The sequence below is a fragment of the Diadema antillarum genome, unplaced genomic scaffold, assembly GCF_040938485.1.
Source record: "Diadema antillarum isolate AM-2024a unplaced genomic scaffold, OU_Dant_1.0 scf00000155, whole genome shotgun sequence".
NCBI classification, from domain to species: Eukaryota; Metazoa; Echinodermata; class Echinoidea; order Diadematoida; family Diadematidae; genus Diadema; species Diadema antillarum.
In genome coordinates, this window is record NW_027271044.1 from 480,124 (window position 1) to 499,126 (window position 19,003).

The 19,003-nt window shown below is 39.3% G+C and overlaps 1 pseudogene; it reads right to left on the reverse strand.

The window, feature by feature from the left end:
- The window catches only part of LOC139722022 (uncharacterized), a 56,508-nt pseudogene extending 37,833 nt beyond the window's left edge, over positions 1–18,675 (reverse strand).
- Positions 18,676–19,003: the final 328 nt, after the last annotated feature.

The window sequence follows — 19,003 nt, forward strand, 5'->3', positions numbered from 1 at the left end:
TACAAACATAAATATGAGAATAAGCATGATATAATGATAAGTTAATATTTATGTTTTATGATGAATTATGACATACTCTGCGTGAAATCTGCTGGTATTCTGTTTGGATTTAGACTGAAAAGAAAAAGTCTCGATGATTTGACAGCACTGACTATAAAAACAAAAGAGTAGCAAGAGTGAGAGGGAAATGGTCCAAAATCTCTCTTTTTTTCCCACCTCTTTTTATCTGTCTGAGCCTCATTCTTGTTAGAGGAAGGTGAAGGGTCACTTGAGGTCATCTGTTCTCCATCTCCCATGAGTTCAGAAACTGAAGCTGTCCTCTTTTCCACATCTGTGCCTTCTTCACTCTGCATTGGGATGAATGAATGAAAACAAGAGGAAAAAAAACAACAATTGAGGACTAACGTGACTTTTCCTCGTTCTTGACACACATTGGAACTGTTATAGAAAATTTGTTTCACTTACCAGTACGTGGCAGTACCTTGGTTTCTAATGGGTACGAACCACATCCTTCAACTCGAGATGTTGATTTAATATTCGGCAAGGCAATAATGGTACTAAATAGATATACGTTCATAGCATGGCATATATTAAATAATCTTTGTTGTTGTTGTTTTAAAGTACAAGGTGAAACAACATGTCTCAATTTCCTAGAAAATTCATTATAGATATTAACTTTACTATTCTATCAATGAATGAAACACATATAGCCTGATATTTTGATACCAGTCATCAGAGAGATATTTATAAAACATCTCTACAGAGGGCTTCCCTTCAAGACATCAGCAAGAATGGAGTCAAAACTCTGCAAAATAAGATATTTTTCATGCAAGCAAATTAAAAAAAAAATGTAATGACTTAGAACTATCTCCAACACTGTGGACTGGGTATCCATCTCCACTCCATTTCACCAAGCCCTACTCTCTGGTTATAAATCATGTGATCAAAAATGGTATGACAAGACCATGTGGTTCTTGGGATAGACTTTCATTGACATTGATACTCAACCAACATGGCATATGGAAGGCAAGAGAACATGGTGTGCATAATAAATGGATGTACTTGCTGCATGAATTTATTTCATATGGAAATGTAGTTATGAGTCCTCCATAGGAAAATGAAACTGCATACAATAATACATGACTGTGTACAAAACTTAGTTTGTGGGATGACTATTTTAAAGCGAACTTTGACACTCCATTCCCTTCCTATTTCTGTTCTCTGATTTTGCATGGGACATGTTGGGAGTCTCGGACTGCAGAATCAGGTAGATGCAACAGCTATGTGATGCTTTCTCCATCTTCTGCTATATACCCTAGACCCACTAAATCTACTGTGCCTCTGAAATAGCTCCAAAAAGAACACTAAATAGCGCACACACACACACACACACACACACAAACAGACAAGGGGAGGAGGGGATGATGCAATAACGCTGATCTGATGAATAAATGCCACGACCCACAGACTCCTGCCTGGGAGAGTCCTCCCACCCCCAATCACGAGTCGATCTCACAACCCTGGATGCACAGAGTGTAGATCTCCATCACTGCTTATTGTATACTGTACGTGGTGGAGCTTCTACTGCCTGACTCATTTACTCCATCTAATGTTTGTTCATTGCCCACAGATTTCTGTCAATGATGTTTACCCTGGCTCTCTGAGCGTGTAATATCTTCTCCCAAAACATCGGTTATGATGCACTGCGTCATTTCTATCATGCAACTGATGGAGGTGGGGGGGGGGGGGGGGGGGTGAGGGGGTGGGGGAGAGGCTAATTAATTTAAGTTTGTACCGAGGCTAGATACAGTATGACACCAACATAAAGACACGACATCTTAATAGGTAATATCTTAGCTAGGCCTCATTCGGATTTTCTCCAAAGTTTCCACTGATGTATGCATGTGCGCTTGCTTCCTGTTATATATAAGTAACAAAACGCACACATGTATGAACCAAGTACACAGGAGAATAAATGGTTTTGTTCAGTTTCTGGCATTTCCTTTCATATCCAGCTGAGTGTGAACTTGATAGGAAATTACATGAGCTTTGCCATGAACAAAGGGTTTTGTACCAGATCCATGAATCTGCTAGAGAACATGAGTGGTATGGGTAAGCCATGAGACTTTGACAATACATGCCTTCTCGACAAAAGGCCATGTAATAAAAAACGCACAGAGTTTTGTAGGTGGAATAACATTTTATGAGCGAGATAGTTCTTTTCGCACAGAAAACGAAAATAAACCCATTTGATATGATTGAACAGTGGTCTTACAATGATTTTTGATTGAAACTTGACACCCCCTTAAAAAATAAATGGTTGAAAAATATAGCTTTATTCAAGCCATGATCTCAATTTTCAGCTGATGATGGTGGTTCCCTAAAAAGAACACCTCTGGCATTACAATAAACTAGAAGGAGATTATAAGGGGGTGCCAGAAACTAATATCATATATGTACAGGAGGGTTATTGAATGCAGTCATCAGCATGTGAAGAGGTCAGCAGAAATGACCAATACAACTGGTTCATGTCCAGTCAGATTATTCAAGTTGTGTATTTTCTTCCTTATCAACACTGTACAAAGCTACACAATGTAATCTCTGCTTTCCTGCATCATCAGTCTGGCTTGTGGCTTGTACAGCACAGCACGTGTATGTACATGTACGTGTCTTCTTTACAATCCTTTTGTAATTCAAGCGAGTACACACACAGCTAGCGATTTCTATGAGGATGCCTCACAAGTCAATAGTGTTGATAACTCCCCTAAGTAGAAGGGATAGTTGTGATCAAGCATTTCTACAGACCTCCTCCAAGTATGACGTTCCCATTTTCTTGAGGGACTTTGGTTCTTGTGATGAGTTTCTGCCACAAGGAACACAATTCACAGCTCTTTTGCCGCCATGATGGGACTACATGCTCTGATTATCAGTGACTAGAATGGCGAGCGATTGGTACTGTTGAGTACGACAGATTCAAGGGTTTGTTTACGCAGACTAGCTGTGGATGAAAACAAGATGCTACAAGGGTCCACTGTCCCTTCCACCTTCTTCACTTCGACACTAGAAACCTGTTGAATGTTGGGTATCAAACCCTGAAGCTGCCCCACCCCTTTCACAGATGAAGACATCTGTTTTACCTGTGTAGTTCTGACCTTTTCTGTGCCTGAAAGAAGGGAAGACTCGCTCAGTTCAGCAAAATGTTCCACAGGATTTTCTCGATAGTGAAAGGGAAGTACCCAAGGTTAATGGACAGTTTCCCCTCAAAGACAGTAACTTATCCTCAGTTGGTGGTTCCATAGGATGCCATCAAACAGAACACAATCAACTTCAAATAATGTCTGATTTTCATGCTCTTATTTCTCTCATATTTCCGAATCTGTATCTCGAGTCGCTTTCTGACATCAGGAAGCACCTTCCCTTTCAACATTTAAGTCTTCATGAGGAAGATAAAAATTGCATTAATTTCCCCTCAATATCAGAGGAAGTTCAGTTTGATCATTAATCAATCAATTAATGATCTTTCCTTTATCTGACTGGAGATCTCCCTCCCTAATAATTTCTTTTTCTTTCTATCAACACTCGATATTCTTACACATTTCAGAATGGGAATTAAACATGAGAAAAATAAAGCCTCCTGGCACCACTTCCTGGCAGAGGCATAAAAATGACCAGAGCATCACCAAAATATTGCTGTATTTACAGTCATTTTCTTTGAAAGCTTGTACCACCTGCAATGTCAATTTATCATACTCTGCAGACACTGTTGCACTTCATGTAAACATTCAACGCATTAATATGAATAAAACGGAGTGATGTTCTATTGGAGAAACCATTCTTTACAGCTGAAATTAACATAATATGAAATTAAATCCCCTCCTCATGCCCTGCAAAAAGTAAAGTGCTTCCACCTCTAAGTGAGCATTCTTCCGCCTAGAAAAAATATCATCGGCCCTTTCTCATCAGGAAATATTTCGTGATTATACAGTGCTTGCGTCTTCTTTACATGATGAAAAAAAAAATGGCTCAGAAATATCATTCTTCTGGAATAAAAGTCTGTATACTGACTTTCCTTATTTCACACTTTTAACATCACAATGTCACAAAAATGACTCATTATTCTGGTAAGTCGCATCAGCAAGACAAGTTTCTTGGTAGATCTTTGATCCGATACTGTATATTGCAAGCAAATTCGAATTGGTGTTTTAGCTTTAAAATTCTAAGCACCACAAGGAATCTAGTAGAATGTAGAAATTATCATAGTAGTGCTGGCTCCAGGAGGGTTAAACAGGTAGAGTTACAGGTATCATGAACCAACAAAGACATCCTCCTTTTCACAAATATTTATTCTTCCAGCCTTCTCATTGTCAATATATCTGTCTGTGCTCTATTGTGATATGTTTCATGGAAATAAGATTGTGGTTGACATGTACATGTATAAATGGAGTACAGAGTCAATATCCTTTGGTTTACATTTCTACATACCTGCTTTAATACACAACATAAACTTTATGTTTAACACACGCTTCACACACAAACTGGTGAGCACAGGGGATCCATGACACCGAACTATTGCAGGTTAGACAGGGTCGACCACAGTAGTGTCTGTGTGAAAGATGTCAACCTATTTATAGAGGCTCAGCATGATTCCTAGCAGAAACATGTGGCTCTAGTTTTATTTCACTCAGGTGAAGAGAGCTTGGCAATAGCAAGAAACAGATGCAACAAGTAACTCACAGAACTAGGCCCATTCTCATTGGAGAATACTGTGATATCAAAAAAATTGTGATGTTTTAACATGACATTTGCTCCTGCGACGATTGCTTCGGTCTTATTTTCTCCAAGGACTCAGGGTTTGGGTTAGGATTGTGACAGGATCTTAGGTTTAGTTCGACATTCACGGATTGTGGGTAGAATTTATGATTGGCCTCGCGTGCAGAAATTTCATGGGAGCTATTGTCGCAGTCCTGAGCAAATGTCATGGAACCATTTTAACATTCGCTTCCATGCTGCAGTGTAACGAAGTATTGTGATGTTGAAATGGAATTTGAGAAAAATTGTTATTTTTTGCAACCTTAACGCCCATATGCAGTTGTCTCAGCAGTCTGTCGTACATATGGTATTCATAACAAGAGCCTGGTCAGGTTGAAGAGCTCTATGCATTTTGTGTGTGGTCATGCAGAGTGCATGAAGAAACCACTGGACAAAATCTGCAAGTTTTCTGGGTTGAGCTTGAAATCGTGATGGAAAACTTTGCATTAAGTTTGGGGACAATCATACTCTGCTGTGCAATTTTTCTGGCGATGTTCCCACTGGCTTTTGGCACACTCGCCTGGCAGGGTTCGCTCAAATGCCACGATTTTTCCAATGTTGCAATATTTCACTGTTGTAAATGACATACCAACACAGGTCTACATAACTGTGATGGATAGTAGCCTTGAATACATGATTTGGCAAAATGTGTGAGTGTCTTGGCACAGGACTTGATCCATAGATCAGGATCCAGCCACAGAAAAGTGGAAGAGCACACACACACAAACTACAGGGCACGACAAACTCACTTGCCCGCTTGCCCAGGGGCAACTAACACTTTGCTGTGAGGCAAATAAAATGAATGGGTACCTGCCTGCCAAAAATATGGGACCTTCAACCTGAGGACAATTTGGGCAAGTGGAAAATGTACCTATTTCAGTGGCCTACAATAACTTCATAATTATTTTTCAGATTCCATCAAGTTTTTGATTACGCCAAATAGCACTCAGCTGCCTTATGTTTGTGTAACATCCTACCAAATAAAATCCTCTCTTCTTCCCTCGATGCACAGGGACCCGAACACGAATTATCGGAAGGCAAATATTCCTGTGCACGCCTATCGTGGCTTAAGGACATGACACTAGAGTGCATAATTTCCTGAACAAATAAGTGTACGATAAACTCATCTGTCAATTTTGTTTTCAAAGGGCAATCACTCAAAAGGTACTAAAAAATGTATTTTAAACAAAAGCATCACAACGCTTGATAATGACAATTAATCATTATGGGGCTGCCAACACTCTAGAAAACACCAAATTCAGGGAAATCCAAAGAGCCATCTGGAAGAAACATGTGTTGAACATGGGTCTCCACCAGTGGCAAAAAAAAAAAAAAATCCCAAATCTGAGAGGCTGTGACATTTTCATGTCAGACATATCACGATCAAGTTTTCAAGGAGCTTCCATCAGTAGAATGGGAGAGGGGGGTGGGGGGTGGGGGTACTTGGCAGTTTTGTCATTGCTTTAAAAAAAAAAAAACAGTGCCTGGTATTTTCTCTCACTCTTCTCATCCCTCTTATCCCACTTTCACCTTCTATTCATCTTCTTCAATTTATTCTTCTTAATTCATTCAATTTTTCTCCCTCTTTAAACTCTAGGCCTATAAATGTTTTTGCTATTCTCTTTTCCTCCTCTTTTTCATCTCCTTTTATTAATTTAACCCGTTGAGGACGAGTCCCGAGCATATTCGGGCAGGTGTCTATGGGAAATGCATGTTGTAGCAAAATCAGTCTGTCTTCAACAGGTTATTGTATGAGCTGTTATTTTCGCGAGGGTTTAATTTTCGTGAATTTCGCGAATCACAGTTGCCCCGCAAATTTCACAACACACAAAAATGTCACCACGCGCTAGAGTGATAGTGCACTTAATATGAAGGCGTCTGTGTCAAAGCGAAAACCTCTCACAAAAATTTCCATGACCTCCTCATTCGCGAAAATATCTGTACGTGAAAATAATAGCATATACAGTAATAGTATTATTTATTTCCACATTAAAAACAACAATAATTACAGTTTCACATCATAATGTAATCACATTCATTGTGGAGGGGGGCAATATAATTCTGCATCTCCACCTTCATTCACTTCTTTTCCTCCTCCATCTACATGTATCACTTTGTTCCTTCCCTCTTTTGTCCCTCGTCTTCATCTTTCTCTTCCTTCACAGTCAATCACTGGTACTAGTGGTAGTCCTCACACATAGAGTGGCTTAATGAGTGAAGAGATACTTGGTAGATACTTGGTAGTAGCAATCTGCAAGGTTAATCTACCAGTCTACAGTGTACATCAGAGAGTATGAGTGCTATGTTGTCAATCTTGTCCTGGTGTAGCCTTAATGTAATACAGCGTGTGACGGGCTGCATGCACACATAAAGCCTCGAGTGAATCACATTTGTGCTAGCATTGCATAATCTGTGCTGCCATTCCTGTACGCATTGGGAAACCTGTGAGTGCAAAATCTCCTGCATCCTGTCCAGACGGGAGTCTACCTTAGTAATCTCATGAATCGGGAAGTTTATGTATAGAGTACGACCAACTACCTGATTTCCCCAACATGTCAACAAAGGACACGATGAGCCCACATGCCCGTATGCAGGGCTGCACAATAACCCATTTTTTCTACTGGTCTGACCTTTCTGTCGGACCAGTAGGTACTCAGTTTTTCAATTTTTTACTGGTCCATTCCTGAAAAAGTCACTGGTCTGACAGTGATTTTTACTGGTCCTGGACCGTTGGACCATGGAGCTACAGTAGCTCCATGGTTGGACCAGTGCCAGTGACGAATGTGCAGCATTGCCGTATGGCCCACCAGCAAACATAAACCTGCCCACGGAGTCACTCAAATGATATGGTGTACAACTGCAACAGGGTATAAAATTATTTTAATCTCCATAACACAAAAAAAAGATCACTGATTGATTTATATGGTGAAAAATGGCAAGATTGCTTGAGAATCAAAGCAAAGTGATTACCCACAGAAAACTCACTCACAGAACTGTTGAATAATCATTTACCGGCTAATCTGTGTGAACAGATTCTTCGGAACATTTACGCACAGCAAGCACACTGTTGTGATTCCCCCCCCCCCCCCCCCCCCCCCCATTGGAGGAGAAGGAATCAGGTAAAATTACTTTTTTAGCATCTCGTGTCACGGTGCATTAATGTTGAGGTGCTTTCCAACAGCTGCTACCATGACCCCTATTGCACCTCCACATGTATGTAACTCAATGACAGTTATTGCATTACTGTAACCTCTTGTCCTCATATAGATCCTAAGATATGTACAGATTTATAGTCTATGATACCAAATTCATGCATTTTCAGATAAAAAAATACTGGCAAATGCACAGTTTCTTCCATTTGTTAAGGTTCCTTTTTTTTTTAAATTCTAAAACATGTTTTGATTTGTCTGTTCATTGAATCTCTGACCCATGTTCTATCCCCTCCTTTTTTTTTTTTTGGGGGGGGGGATGGATTCATTTATGTCATACAGATTATGACCACATTAGCAGCGCAACATGTGGGCATGACAATTAAACTCTTTTCCATAGTATTCTTGATTTTTGTAGCAAAGAAAGGATGCCTTTGTGGGAACTATTTAGAGCATTGTTGCATGTCATATCCCTTTACTTAGTAGCAAACTGTTATTTAAAGTACTTTGTAAAATATCCTCAGTCTGCAATACTCGCTAAAAGTAACAGATAAAGTTTACAAACGAAAAGATCTCAACGCTTACTTCAAAATTCTAATTCTGTTTTTCTCTACATGTATATAAACTATGTACTACATAGAACTATGTAAAGCCTAGCACAAGGACAGAGCTGACACACTCTTGGTCGGAATTTTTCAAGATTTGCCAATAAAGTTGCTTGCCAGGCGTCTTGGCATATTAAAAACAAAACAAAACAAAACAAAACAAAACAAAACAAAACAAAATGGATGGCGTGCCGGCCAACACCTACAAGAAAGCGTAGGAAGAGAGGACACATCTTCCCGATCAGGAAATGAATGCTGGCATCAAGGCGAACTGCCTCTCACTTCCCTGATCGCTCTCCTTCTTAAGAGCAAGTTCCCAACTCAGGGTACGAAATGAATGTTCCGTAAAAACTTTGAGTATGGAGAGGCTTGATGTAATGACATACATTGTACCAGGGAGGTTTTTGTCTCACCTCCCTGATTGTACGTACGTCTACATGTACTGGTACTTGTGATAAAACAAATCTTTTTGGGGTCTCATTAAATTGCTTTGTTTCCTTGGCCATCCTTGGTTTACAGACATTTAACAAAATTATCTCATATTATGTAATTGTAATATGTCGACAAAGTGTCTGAGTCTAGAGTTGTATTTCTACATGTACAAACCAAAGTTCTGCTTGTGGTGAAGAGTAAATTGATTGGATATCAACTGATCATAGAATAGGATAGCATTCAGAAATTACATCAAAATACATGCAGCTCATTAAAGGCAGCCCTGCTGGTCCCGTGGTTTCTTCATACTGTTATACAGGCATTTATAAGTTGTTTTCTTAATGGCAATACAAAACAAATAATACTTCATGAAGTATTATTTGTTTTGTATGAATATAAATCATTTATGCGAATTTCAATTCGTGTGACCATATTTTCAACGACAATGACAACAAAATATCATGAGTTCCATAATAATAAAACGATAAGCCAGAGCAGAACATGTCGTCACAAACTTTGGCATGAAAACCTCTGCACTTGGTTACATTCATTGAATCTTGGAGGTTTGAGTTTGCAGCTGAAAACAAAATATGATTTGTGCAATACTGTCTCTCAAGTGAGATTTCACACATTACTTGCTGCACAAATTCATTTTTCATAAAATGCAGTTATAATGATCACTGAGAGAAGTCCATGATAAATCTCATTATTTGCATTACCTCAGTATCAAGATTATCAATAAATTGGAATACTTGGTTTAAATGTTTCAGGGTTTCTTGGTAATTTTTGCATGACAAATTGGGTGATTTTATTTGAACAAGGTCAAGAAGATCACTCAAGACAAAAAACAAACAAACCAACAACAACACCAATATTGATTGCCAAAGGGGAGGTACATGTAGACGAACTCAGAAATATGAATAAATAATGACAAAGCAAACAGACCAAAATAGGAACTGGTTACTTCCAGGTCATATTAAGTTCAAAAATTGAAACAGGAAATATATGATTCCATTGCTTTCCCTGCAGGCAGGCACTCATGGTCATCTGCTATACAGCATGCACATCTAAAATCATCAGTGATACGGATATTAAAATGCCCTTCTGCCTCTACACTGGTCAAATCTATGACAATGTTACCTATCCTTGGTAAATGGAGAATCTCTATTGAAATAGTTGAAAGTCCTCTTCTGCAAGCCATGTTCACTTTCTACATAAGTTTGTCTGAAAGCAATGTCAGGTATCAGATTTGAATGCAGAAATGTTTATTTCTGGAAGCCTTTATCAACTCACTTCTGGTTCAGAATTATTAGCATCCATACAACTTTCATGGAGAAGGGCAGTTGATTAACGCAAAGCTGTTTTGATTATGGGGTTAGAATAGAAATGCATAATTTCAGAAACACCAAAAAACTGCTAATGCAAATGTGTTTGACCCAGAAATGCTTTTCTGTGGAGCTGACAAACGTAAAGTTGTTTAGAAGCACGACAGAGATTATAAAGATGATAAATGCAACAACTCAGGAAACATGATCCCAAAGGCGTTTGCAAACATGTTTTGATAGGGGGTACTGAAACATGTTTCAAACAAGGGGAAAGATGATAAAGGCAGACTCAAACTGTTGTTGGTCTTCCATGTAACTCAGTACTGCAGAACAGAAAATCTACAAGTTATGTCTTCTCACATCGTGTACTAAATGCAAGTTTTCACTACTGATGTCAGTGAATCATACCAATACCACATGCAGCATTACAGAGAAGGCAAGCTGTAAATTCAAATGAGGTGAAAAAACAAGAAAAACATAGTTTTTGAGCAGGTGGTGTGAATTTGGTGGTCATACAGTGTAGCAATCTGTGGGAAGTCATTGAGAGTACACCACTATAGGCTAATTGAGTTCATTGACCTTTTGACCTTCCACCTTGCCAGATTTCACCCACATTCGAACTTGACAGGCATTTTTAGGTTATCTACCTGTGGTGGGAGTTTGGTGGTCACAGTTCAAAGTTGTGAAAAGTTATAGAGAGTACACCAAATCGTTGACAACTCCGACGCCAATGACGGAAAAAGTGATGGCTATGTCTCACTTCCACTATGTAGGCGAGAAAAAAACAAAAATCATACCTCTCAAGGCTGTGCTCAAGACCTACGATGTGAGTACTGTGTATGCTGCATTTATAACTAACATTCAAATGATCAGCAATTCTCCATTGCCATCAATTTGTTGTCCTGCTGCTGCTGCATCAAGTAATCAACACCAGACTTCTCTCATCGGAGGTTTAGACATCTCCTTTAATTGCAAGCATGATCTCGAGAGCAATTGGCATGATTGTGTGTGTGTGTGTGTGTGTGTGTGTGTGTGTGTGTGTGTGTGTGTGTGTGTGTGAGTTCCTTCTAGACTTAGGCCGTGTTCATGCTTCCCCTTTTCGGGCCAGAATCAGCGTTTTGAAACGTGATTAGTGCAAAACGCTGTTGCGTTCATGCTCACTTCGATAGAAACACTGATTTAAAACACCGATCCAAAATGCACAAAAAGGTGTGTTTACGATCAGCGTTTCTGACTAATCACGTTTGACAGGGAAGCATAAACGCAACAGCATTTCTAAAAGCGTTTAGAGTGACGTCATCTAAACGCCTTTCCGGTTCACGTGAAAAAGCGCGCGCCCAGCCAGCCAGCTACCCTGGCCTGTGCAATTTTCCCATGTACTGTGTATACGCATGTCTTTCCCAGCTGCTCTCCCAGGCCGGGCCATTAATCGCAGCGCCCGCCCCAATTTGACCTGCCTCTGCTGAGGTCAGCGAAGCAATCGCAAACGCTCTTTCCAAGGCTCGAAGAAAGTGAGCATAAACAGTGCTCCCATGAACGGCGTTTTGAATCAGCTTTTTATATCAACGTTTCAAAACGCTGATTCTGCCTTCGCAAATTGAGCGTAAACACACCCTATTTCACTAATGTCAAGTTCATCCTCCTAGGTCAGACAAAGGAGGTAATCCCCTGTATGTGTGTCTGTTGTCTGATCCTGGGTGTACAGTGTGTTTGGCTACATTTGGGAAAGTTGACGACAGTTCAGGACTGAGCGACTCACATGAAGTGACTTTAATACTCTGGACCTTGAAGATGTTGTCGAACAATGCTTCCAGTTTGAAAAATCTGAGCGTCACTGTCCTATGTGCTACTAGAATTCCCAATAGTGTCCAGATATGAAGCCATGAGAATATACAGTGCAGGGTTAAATAAATGCTAAATGACTCAAAAAAGTAAAAACTTCTGGATAACCAAATAAACCATTCTCAGTATTTCCAACTGACAACTGCACATCCCATGCAATCAATAATCTTCCATACTGCGCATGGCCTTTCATTCACATTATGATGAAGTTCACTGATCTTGACTCACTGACTGAGGATTGACCTTTAAACCTTTCATCACAGAGGATGTATTTAGTGGACCTATCTTGAGGAATATACTTTGTATGATGATGATGATGATGATGATGATGATGATGATGATGATGATGATGATGATGATGATGCACAGCATTTGTGTAGCGCCATATATCTGTTGTAGAAACATTCAAAGGCACCCACAGGCGCAGCATGGCCACAAATGAAAGATTAACTATAGAATTCTAGGAGACCTCTGACCTTGGCCCTTGACCTTTCATCCATGATGCTTAGAACAACTAGGTATATCATTTCTATTCTCTTTACCATGCTGTATCACCACTGAACATTCCTAACCGAGGTAATGGTTAGAAATGCAGGGATGCCAAGTTCAAAAAAATTTTACGAGTGAGATTTTCATGACTCGGCATCTCGGCGCGCGAATATGCGCGCCAGCAAGGATGTGGGAGGGGTTTTCCCCCATCCCACGGCCCGTTAGGGAGCTTTTTCAATTTTTAGATCAGGTGCATACCTAAGTGACTATATTTTTCACTTATTTTGAAAGACAAAAGGGAAATATATACCTCCAATTGCAACTATCATTTTAATCCTTGGAGCTATGCTCATTTTTATAGGCCCAAGTTGCAGACATCGCCCGGTGCGTGAGAATAATGGGCGCCATGCGTGAGATCGTGAGACGTACTCTAAATGCTTGAGTCTCACGCAGAATGCGTGAGACTTGGTAGCTCTGGAAATGACATTTTCACCAGATTACAGTAAGCCTTGACCTCAACCTTTGCCCTATTACCATTATCATGTAGACCTACACTGTACATATTGGATAAATATCAGTCAAGTTATTTCTTCCTTGCCTACCTGCATATAATATCACCACTGGGCATTTTTAGTCAAAGTACTGATTTGAAATGATTTTTTCTTGGGAAAGAGTACAGTAACCCTTTACCTTTGACTAAGTAATTTCATTTTGTGTAAATAATTGTCTTTTCATTTCCATGCTTCCTACCAAAATATATGACTTTGACACAAATTTATTTCTACATGAAGTTACTGCTGAAAATATCACTATAGATGACACACAGCTTTGATCTTTGACCTTACCGAAGCAGCGCATATATCTACATTGTACATCTCATATACCATACCTGGGCCTGGTATTTCAAAAAAAAAAGTCCACAGAATATTTCTATTTTAAATTACAATACATGACATTGATGAACCAAAAATATTCTGCCTCTGGTAAAAGGGGATTGGGGGGGGGGGGGTGGAGAGGTAAATACATCCATTCAAAAGATAATGTTCATGGTATCTGCAGTTATCATTCATTGTATGAAATTCAGTATTGTTTGGGGAGGCTTTTAAAATCCTCACACAAAATATTAATGCACAAGAGACAAGAATGAGCTTTTATTCCAGCTCAATGTACTACAAAAGAAAAGACAAACCTTTCCATGACTCCCTAGGCCTTGTATCATAAACTGCTCCTCTTTATTGCCCTGTGCACTATCAATGGTCTCTGCACTCCCCTGTCTGACATCAATATTTTTCTGCAATCAATGAAAAAAAAGGAAAGTAAATCTATGTCAAAGTGAATATAGCCTTAAACATTTCTCTTCTATATCAAATTCTATTTGGAAATTTTAGCTAAAGACCATGTCATCCAATCTGTTACGTGATATAAAAGCAACAGAGTAAAGATGAGTTTGAGCATGGTTTTAACAATTTCCATTATCATTTGAATGTCAAGAGTGTATCTCAATGAATGTATAGCATCCTATCTCACAATTTTTCCTTAATTATCCTTCCAAGTGACTACATTATGAAATCTCAATCTCAGTACTTGTTGTTTCAATTTTGAACATGTCTTTGAATTATTTCTCCTCAAACAAAAACAACTGTATTCCATGACTCAATTCAATGTATGCCAGACTACTATCCTCACTATATGCACTATATTGGGTCAGTATAGTTTTGGTTGAGATGGGGATTCAGGTTTTAACTTTTTGCTTGATAATTAGAAACAACTCACAAACATTAAATATCAAAGAGCATACAATTCTGAGAGGAATTAAAAGTTTATTCGATAAAAATTGGTTTTGCAAAGGGAGAGATATTCTAGTACAAAGCGAAACAAAGTGGTCCTAATAAAAGGTGGGTGTCACCTTTTATCAGGACAACTTTGTTCCACTTTGTTTTTTGATATCTCAACCATTTCAAAACCAATTTTCATCAAATAAACATTCAAAATTGCTCTTAGAATTACACAAGTAGTTCATAATTTTCTCGAAAAAAGTTAATGTCTGAATCCCGACCTCAACCAAAACTATGTTCACTTTCTTCTCTGCAGGAGTCAATAACAATGTATCAATGCAACTTTTAGATTCTACGACCACTACTTTGCACTGCTCACTGAATACAAATTCATGTTTGTTTGCTTTTGTTTTATCTCTGCCAAAATGTTCCTGACAATACTTCTGAAGTAATCGTGCTGATTAAAGGCAGCCCTTCACAATGTTTCAACAGACCATTCATAATTTCTTGCATCCCTACAGAAAAGCTACCACTGTAATGACCTACCAGATTCAGTAATGACCTTCTTGTAGGAAGCCTTGATAGAGTGCAAAAACAATTGCTACAAATATGTGACCCGCTACAACAAAAGGATCCTAAAGTCGCTGACGGCTGAGCAGAGAAAATCGAGTTTGAAGTCACATCATCAAAATTGGTCAAAACAATCGGATTTCTGTTTTTGGCATAATTCTGTAGTCTGATGTTTTGTCTATCATCTGCCGAAATTTCGAAGCTAAATGATAATAGGAAAGGCAAGAAATCAGCATTTTTCTAGGCAATGATTTTCCAACTTTTAACGTACAACATGTAACAGAAACGTGTCCAAAGATTTGGATTTAGCGCCGCAGCTAGACTCCGCCCCTAGCAACGAGGGAGTGATCTCATTGGTCAGTACGTGGAATCCTGATTACTGATTGGCCGTGCGTACAATGTAGACCGCTGGCGCTAAGCTTGAATGAACATTGCGGAGGTCGCTAGGAGCATGCCTTCTATTGTCAAGTGGTGAAAACTGTCTCGCCTCCCATTGATCATGATAGCGTCGGAAGGAAAACTTTGAAGGCGTTTTTCTCGAAACTCTGATTTCCTCAACCACTTGACATGCGCTAACAAGATCGTCGATATCTCCGCAACCGAGTACTTTTATGGGTTGTGCTATATATGAAATTAAAGTAGAAGAGTAAGGGAATAACGTCATGCAATTTTCAGAAAATTGTTCTCCCCCGACTTTAGGATCCTTTTGTTGTAGCGGGTCACATATGTGTACACTGGAAAGGTATATAATGCAATCACTTTAATGACTTGAGTCGAAAATATGTGATTCTTTTGTTATTTTGTTCAGTGGTACCAGTTGTATTGCATAAATATTATTTGAATGGTAATGAATAAAGGCAATTGAAAAAAAAAGTGTATTATTCACAGGTGTGTGTGTGTGTGTGTGATGACTGATGTCGATGATGAAAAGTGTGACAAATGATCGGGACAATGCCTTCTTTAAAGCTTGGATCATACCTCAGCATGCTCCTGCGTGATTGCACGTCCACCAACCGACTCCTCCTGCTGCTTGCCGTTGTTACTGCACAGGGACAGCCTGGAGGAGTTCAAAGGTGAGGGAATAAAAAAATTGAATGAGTGAGAGATGAAGAGTGAAAGGGGAGGGGTAGAGGGGAGGAGTAAAAGAAGGAGAGGGGAGAAATCGTCAGATGCAGAGAGGGTAGCAACATTCAAAATGAATCGAGAAAGACATGAGAGCAATGCACTAATAAAAGATTAACTTGAGGATGAAAGGTATTATACATGAGATTCATTTTCATTCATACCTTTGTTTTCCTTTCTAACAGAAACATATAAACTTTTTACAGAAATTGAACGCATAAATTATATTACAATGTGCAAGTATAAAATTTCTAAGTTTGCAAAATATTGAAATAGTACAGAAATAGACAGGAAGACAAGAATTAATAGACAGTTGTGGCCGCTGAGCAATAACTCAAATCAAAGGAAATAAAGTTGTATGTTCTGATTCTTTTGCAACCATCAAAGATGCACACAAACCAGCACATGTCAGCATCTACTGGTACAGTGTGACACCGCAACACATCAATAATGTGTTTGGGACAGCCATGAGGAGGACTTTCTTTTTAGTGGCAGCTATCCATCAACCCCCCCCCCCCCCAAATATACATATTGACTAATGAGGATTTTCTTCAATTCTCTTCGTCCTGTTTTCTCGGGTTATTTACCTATTCCCTCCTCATTTCTCTTGATTTGTATTAGGGTTCTAATATTCTAGCACATATGTATCGGGCACCCTGTTTCATGCATATTTTTTATTTCATAGTATATGCAAGAATGACATTGCAATTGCATGAAGGTGGTCGATCTAAAAATAGGTGGTCGATGAGTAGTAGACTTTCTATACAGTGTATGGCTACTGACTAGGTTTAGTAGTTAAACACTTAGTAGAAGACCTGGAGTAGTAAACCCAGATACTAGATAGACCCTAGCTGCTGCCCTAGTCTAGGTCTAGTTCTCATTCAATTTTGCAAGCGCAAGAAGGAGTGCTGATATAACTAGTCTAGAAGTTAGAACATAGACTAGTGAATTTAAGATTTAAAGAAGATCAGAGATGACTATTTGAGACATCCCTTGAATGTCAATTTATCTGAATACTAAATTACAACATGATGGCCATATATGATCGATATTAGGGTAATCATGTAGAAATGCACATCATGCACACCTACCATTTTCTTCCTTTATTTGTAAATGAAAACTTCTTGCGGCTATCACAAATGTCAAGATGGACCATATGTGACGGTTTTATGAAATTTCATAGCCAATTAAAGAAGAATAGTAGCTAATTTTGACTAAAAAGTACGCTGATCGACTTGTGTCAGCGTAGCACGATGGATGACCAATTATCTAGAAGAGCGATATAAAAATTATAATCGATCGTTATAGCCTGTGATACAGCCGCTTGTTCGGCGTTTAACCACAATAATTAACCACGGCAGCAAAAAGTGAAAAAACAAATCCCCTTGATTTTAACTTCATTCTCATTTTCTTCTTTTCTCTCTCCCTCCCCTTTCCCTCCTTAGCCTTTACCTTTTCTTCCACTTCTTCTCCTTCAACCTCCTTCTATTCCCTACAACACTATTCAAATTAACAAACATTATCAACTTTTGTCATGATAAAATCAATACTTGACACAATTTAATAAAAAAATGAACGTCTAAATCCTGGTATATGTTCTATCAATTGGAATAGTGATAATCATGATAGTGGCGAAGAAATTAATGAGAAAAAACAAGAATTCCTAAGATGTGTCGGGAAAAAGTACACATATTCCACGAGTCATTTTCGATATTGTTGATAAGCGGCTAATTAGAGACTATCAGAATCGTTCTGTGTGAAATCGATGCACTACGACAGCATGTACTAGTTCTATGCCGAGACAGCTCATGACCGATATACTTTTCAAATCCGATTTTTCATTTTTCTTCCCTTTTCGGCTTTCTGATTCCATGAAAACTCTTTGATACGGTTCAATTTAGCATCTCCAACACTCAGCTGCACCAAATTTAATTGACAAACGGCAAAGCGAACGGTAGGTGTGCATTTCATTTCTACATGATTACCGATACTAACCTGCTAGAGCCTAGGTCTTGGACTTCGGAGTCGGTGTCTACAGTCCTAGCTACAATCTCAATATTCTATATCAGCATCACACACCATCAGCTATCACTGAACAGTAGGGCCTACATCACTATAACGGCAATGCACACAGACCAATGTCACATCACAGATTCTAATGTAAGGGACTACGCAACACCACCCACATACAAATCCACGCATATAAAAACGTCACGCCAATCAGCAAGATATACCACATAATTTCTACGCAACACTTACGAGGACACAGCAAAGAGGTAGAGAAACAGCCATGTGATAAGACAACTCAGAGCCGTCATGTTGACTTGCCTAAGTGACCATACTTCGAAGGGAAATACAAATCAGGTAATTTACGGTCACTCTTCCCGGCCCCAAATAACAGCGACGTCTCCAACGAATATACAACGCATGAAAACGGCTAGCAGACGAGCTTTCTTGATCTTCTCACACACATGTAGCTACGCATGCACAGTACAGTGCTACGTCTACAAACATTACGTCGACGGGACAACGTACGGGATCCTACGTGGGTGTAACGGCTCAGACGACAGCTGAATGGTCAAATCCAAGCAGCCTAGCAAATTCCGTGCCTCAGCAGTGACGTGGGCTTACTCAGTACAGGTCATGATGATAATTCATTCAGGAGGTGGCGCTATCATCACACTTCTCACAGAGCCTTACAAGGCTCTGAATCCTCCGCATCGGGACTGCTGGGTAACACGAGGAAAGTTTCTTAGGGCCTAGTTCATCACCGGGTGTTTCATGAAGTCGAACTTAATTTCAGATTGACTAAAAATTGTGGTATGGCACTGGGGTTCCCTGTTCAATTTTATTAGCCTAATCACCACCCACTTCATGTTTACAGA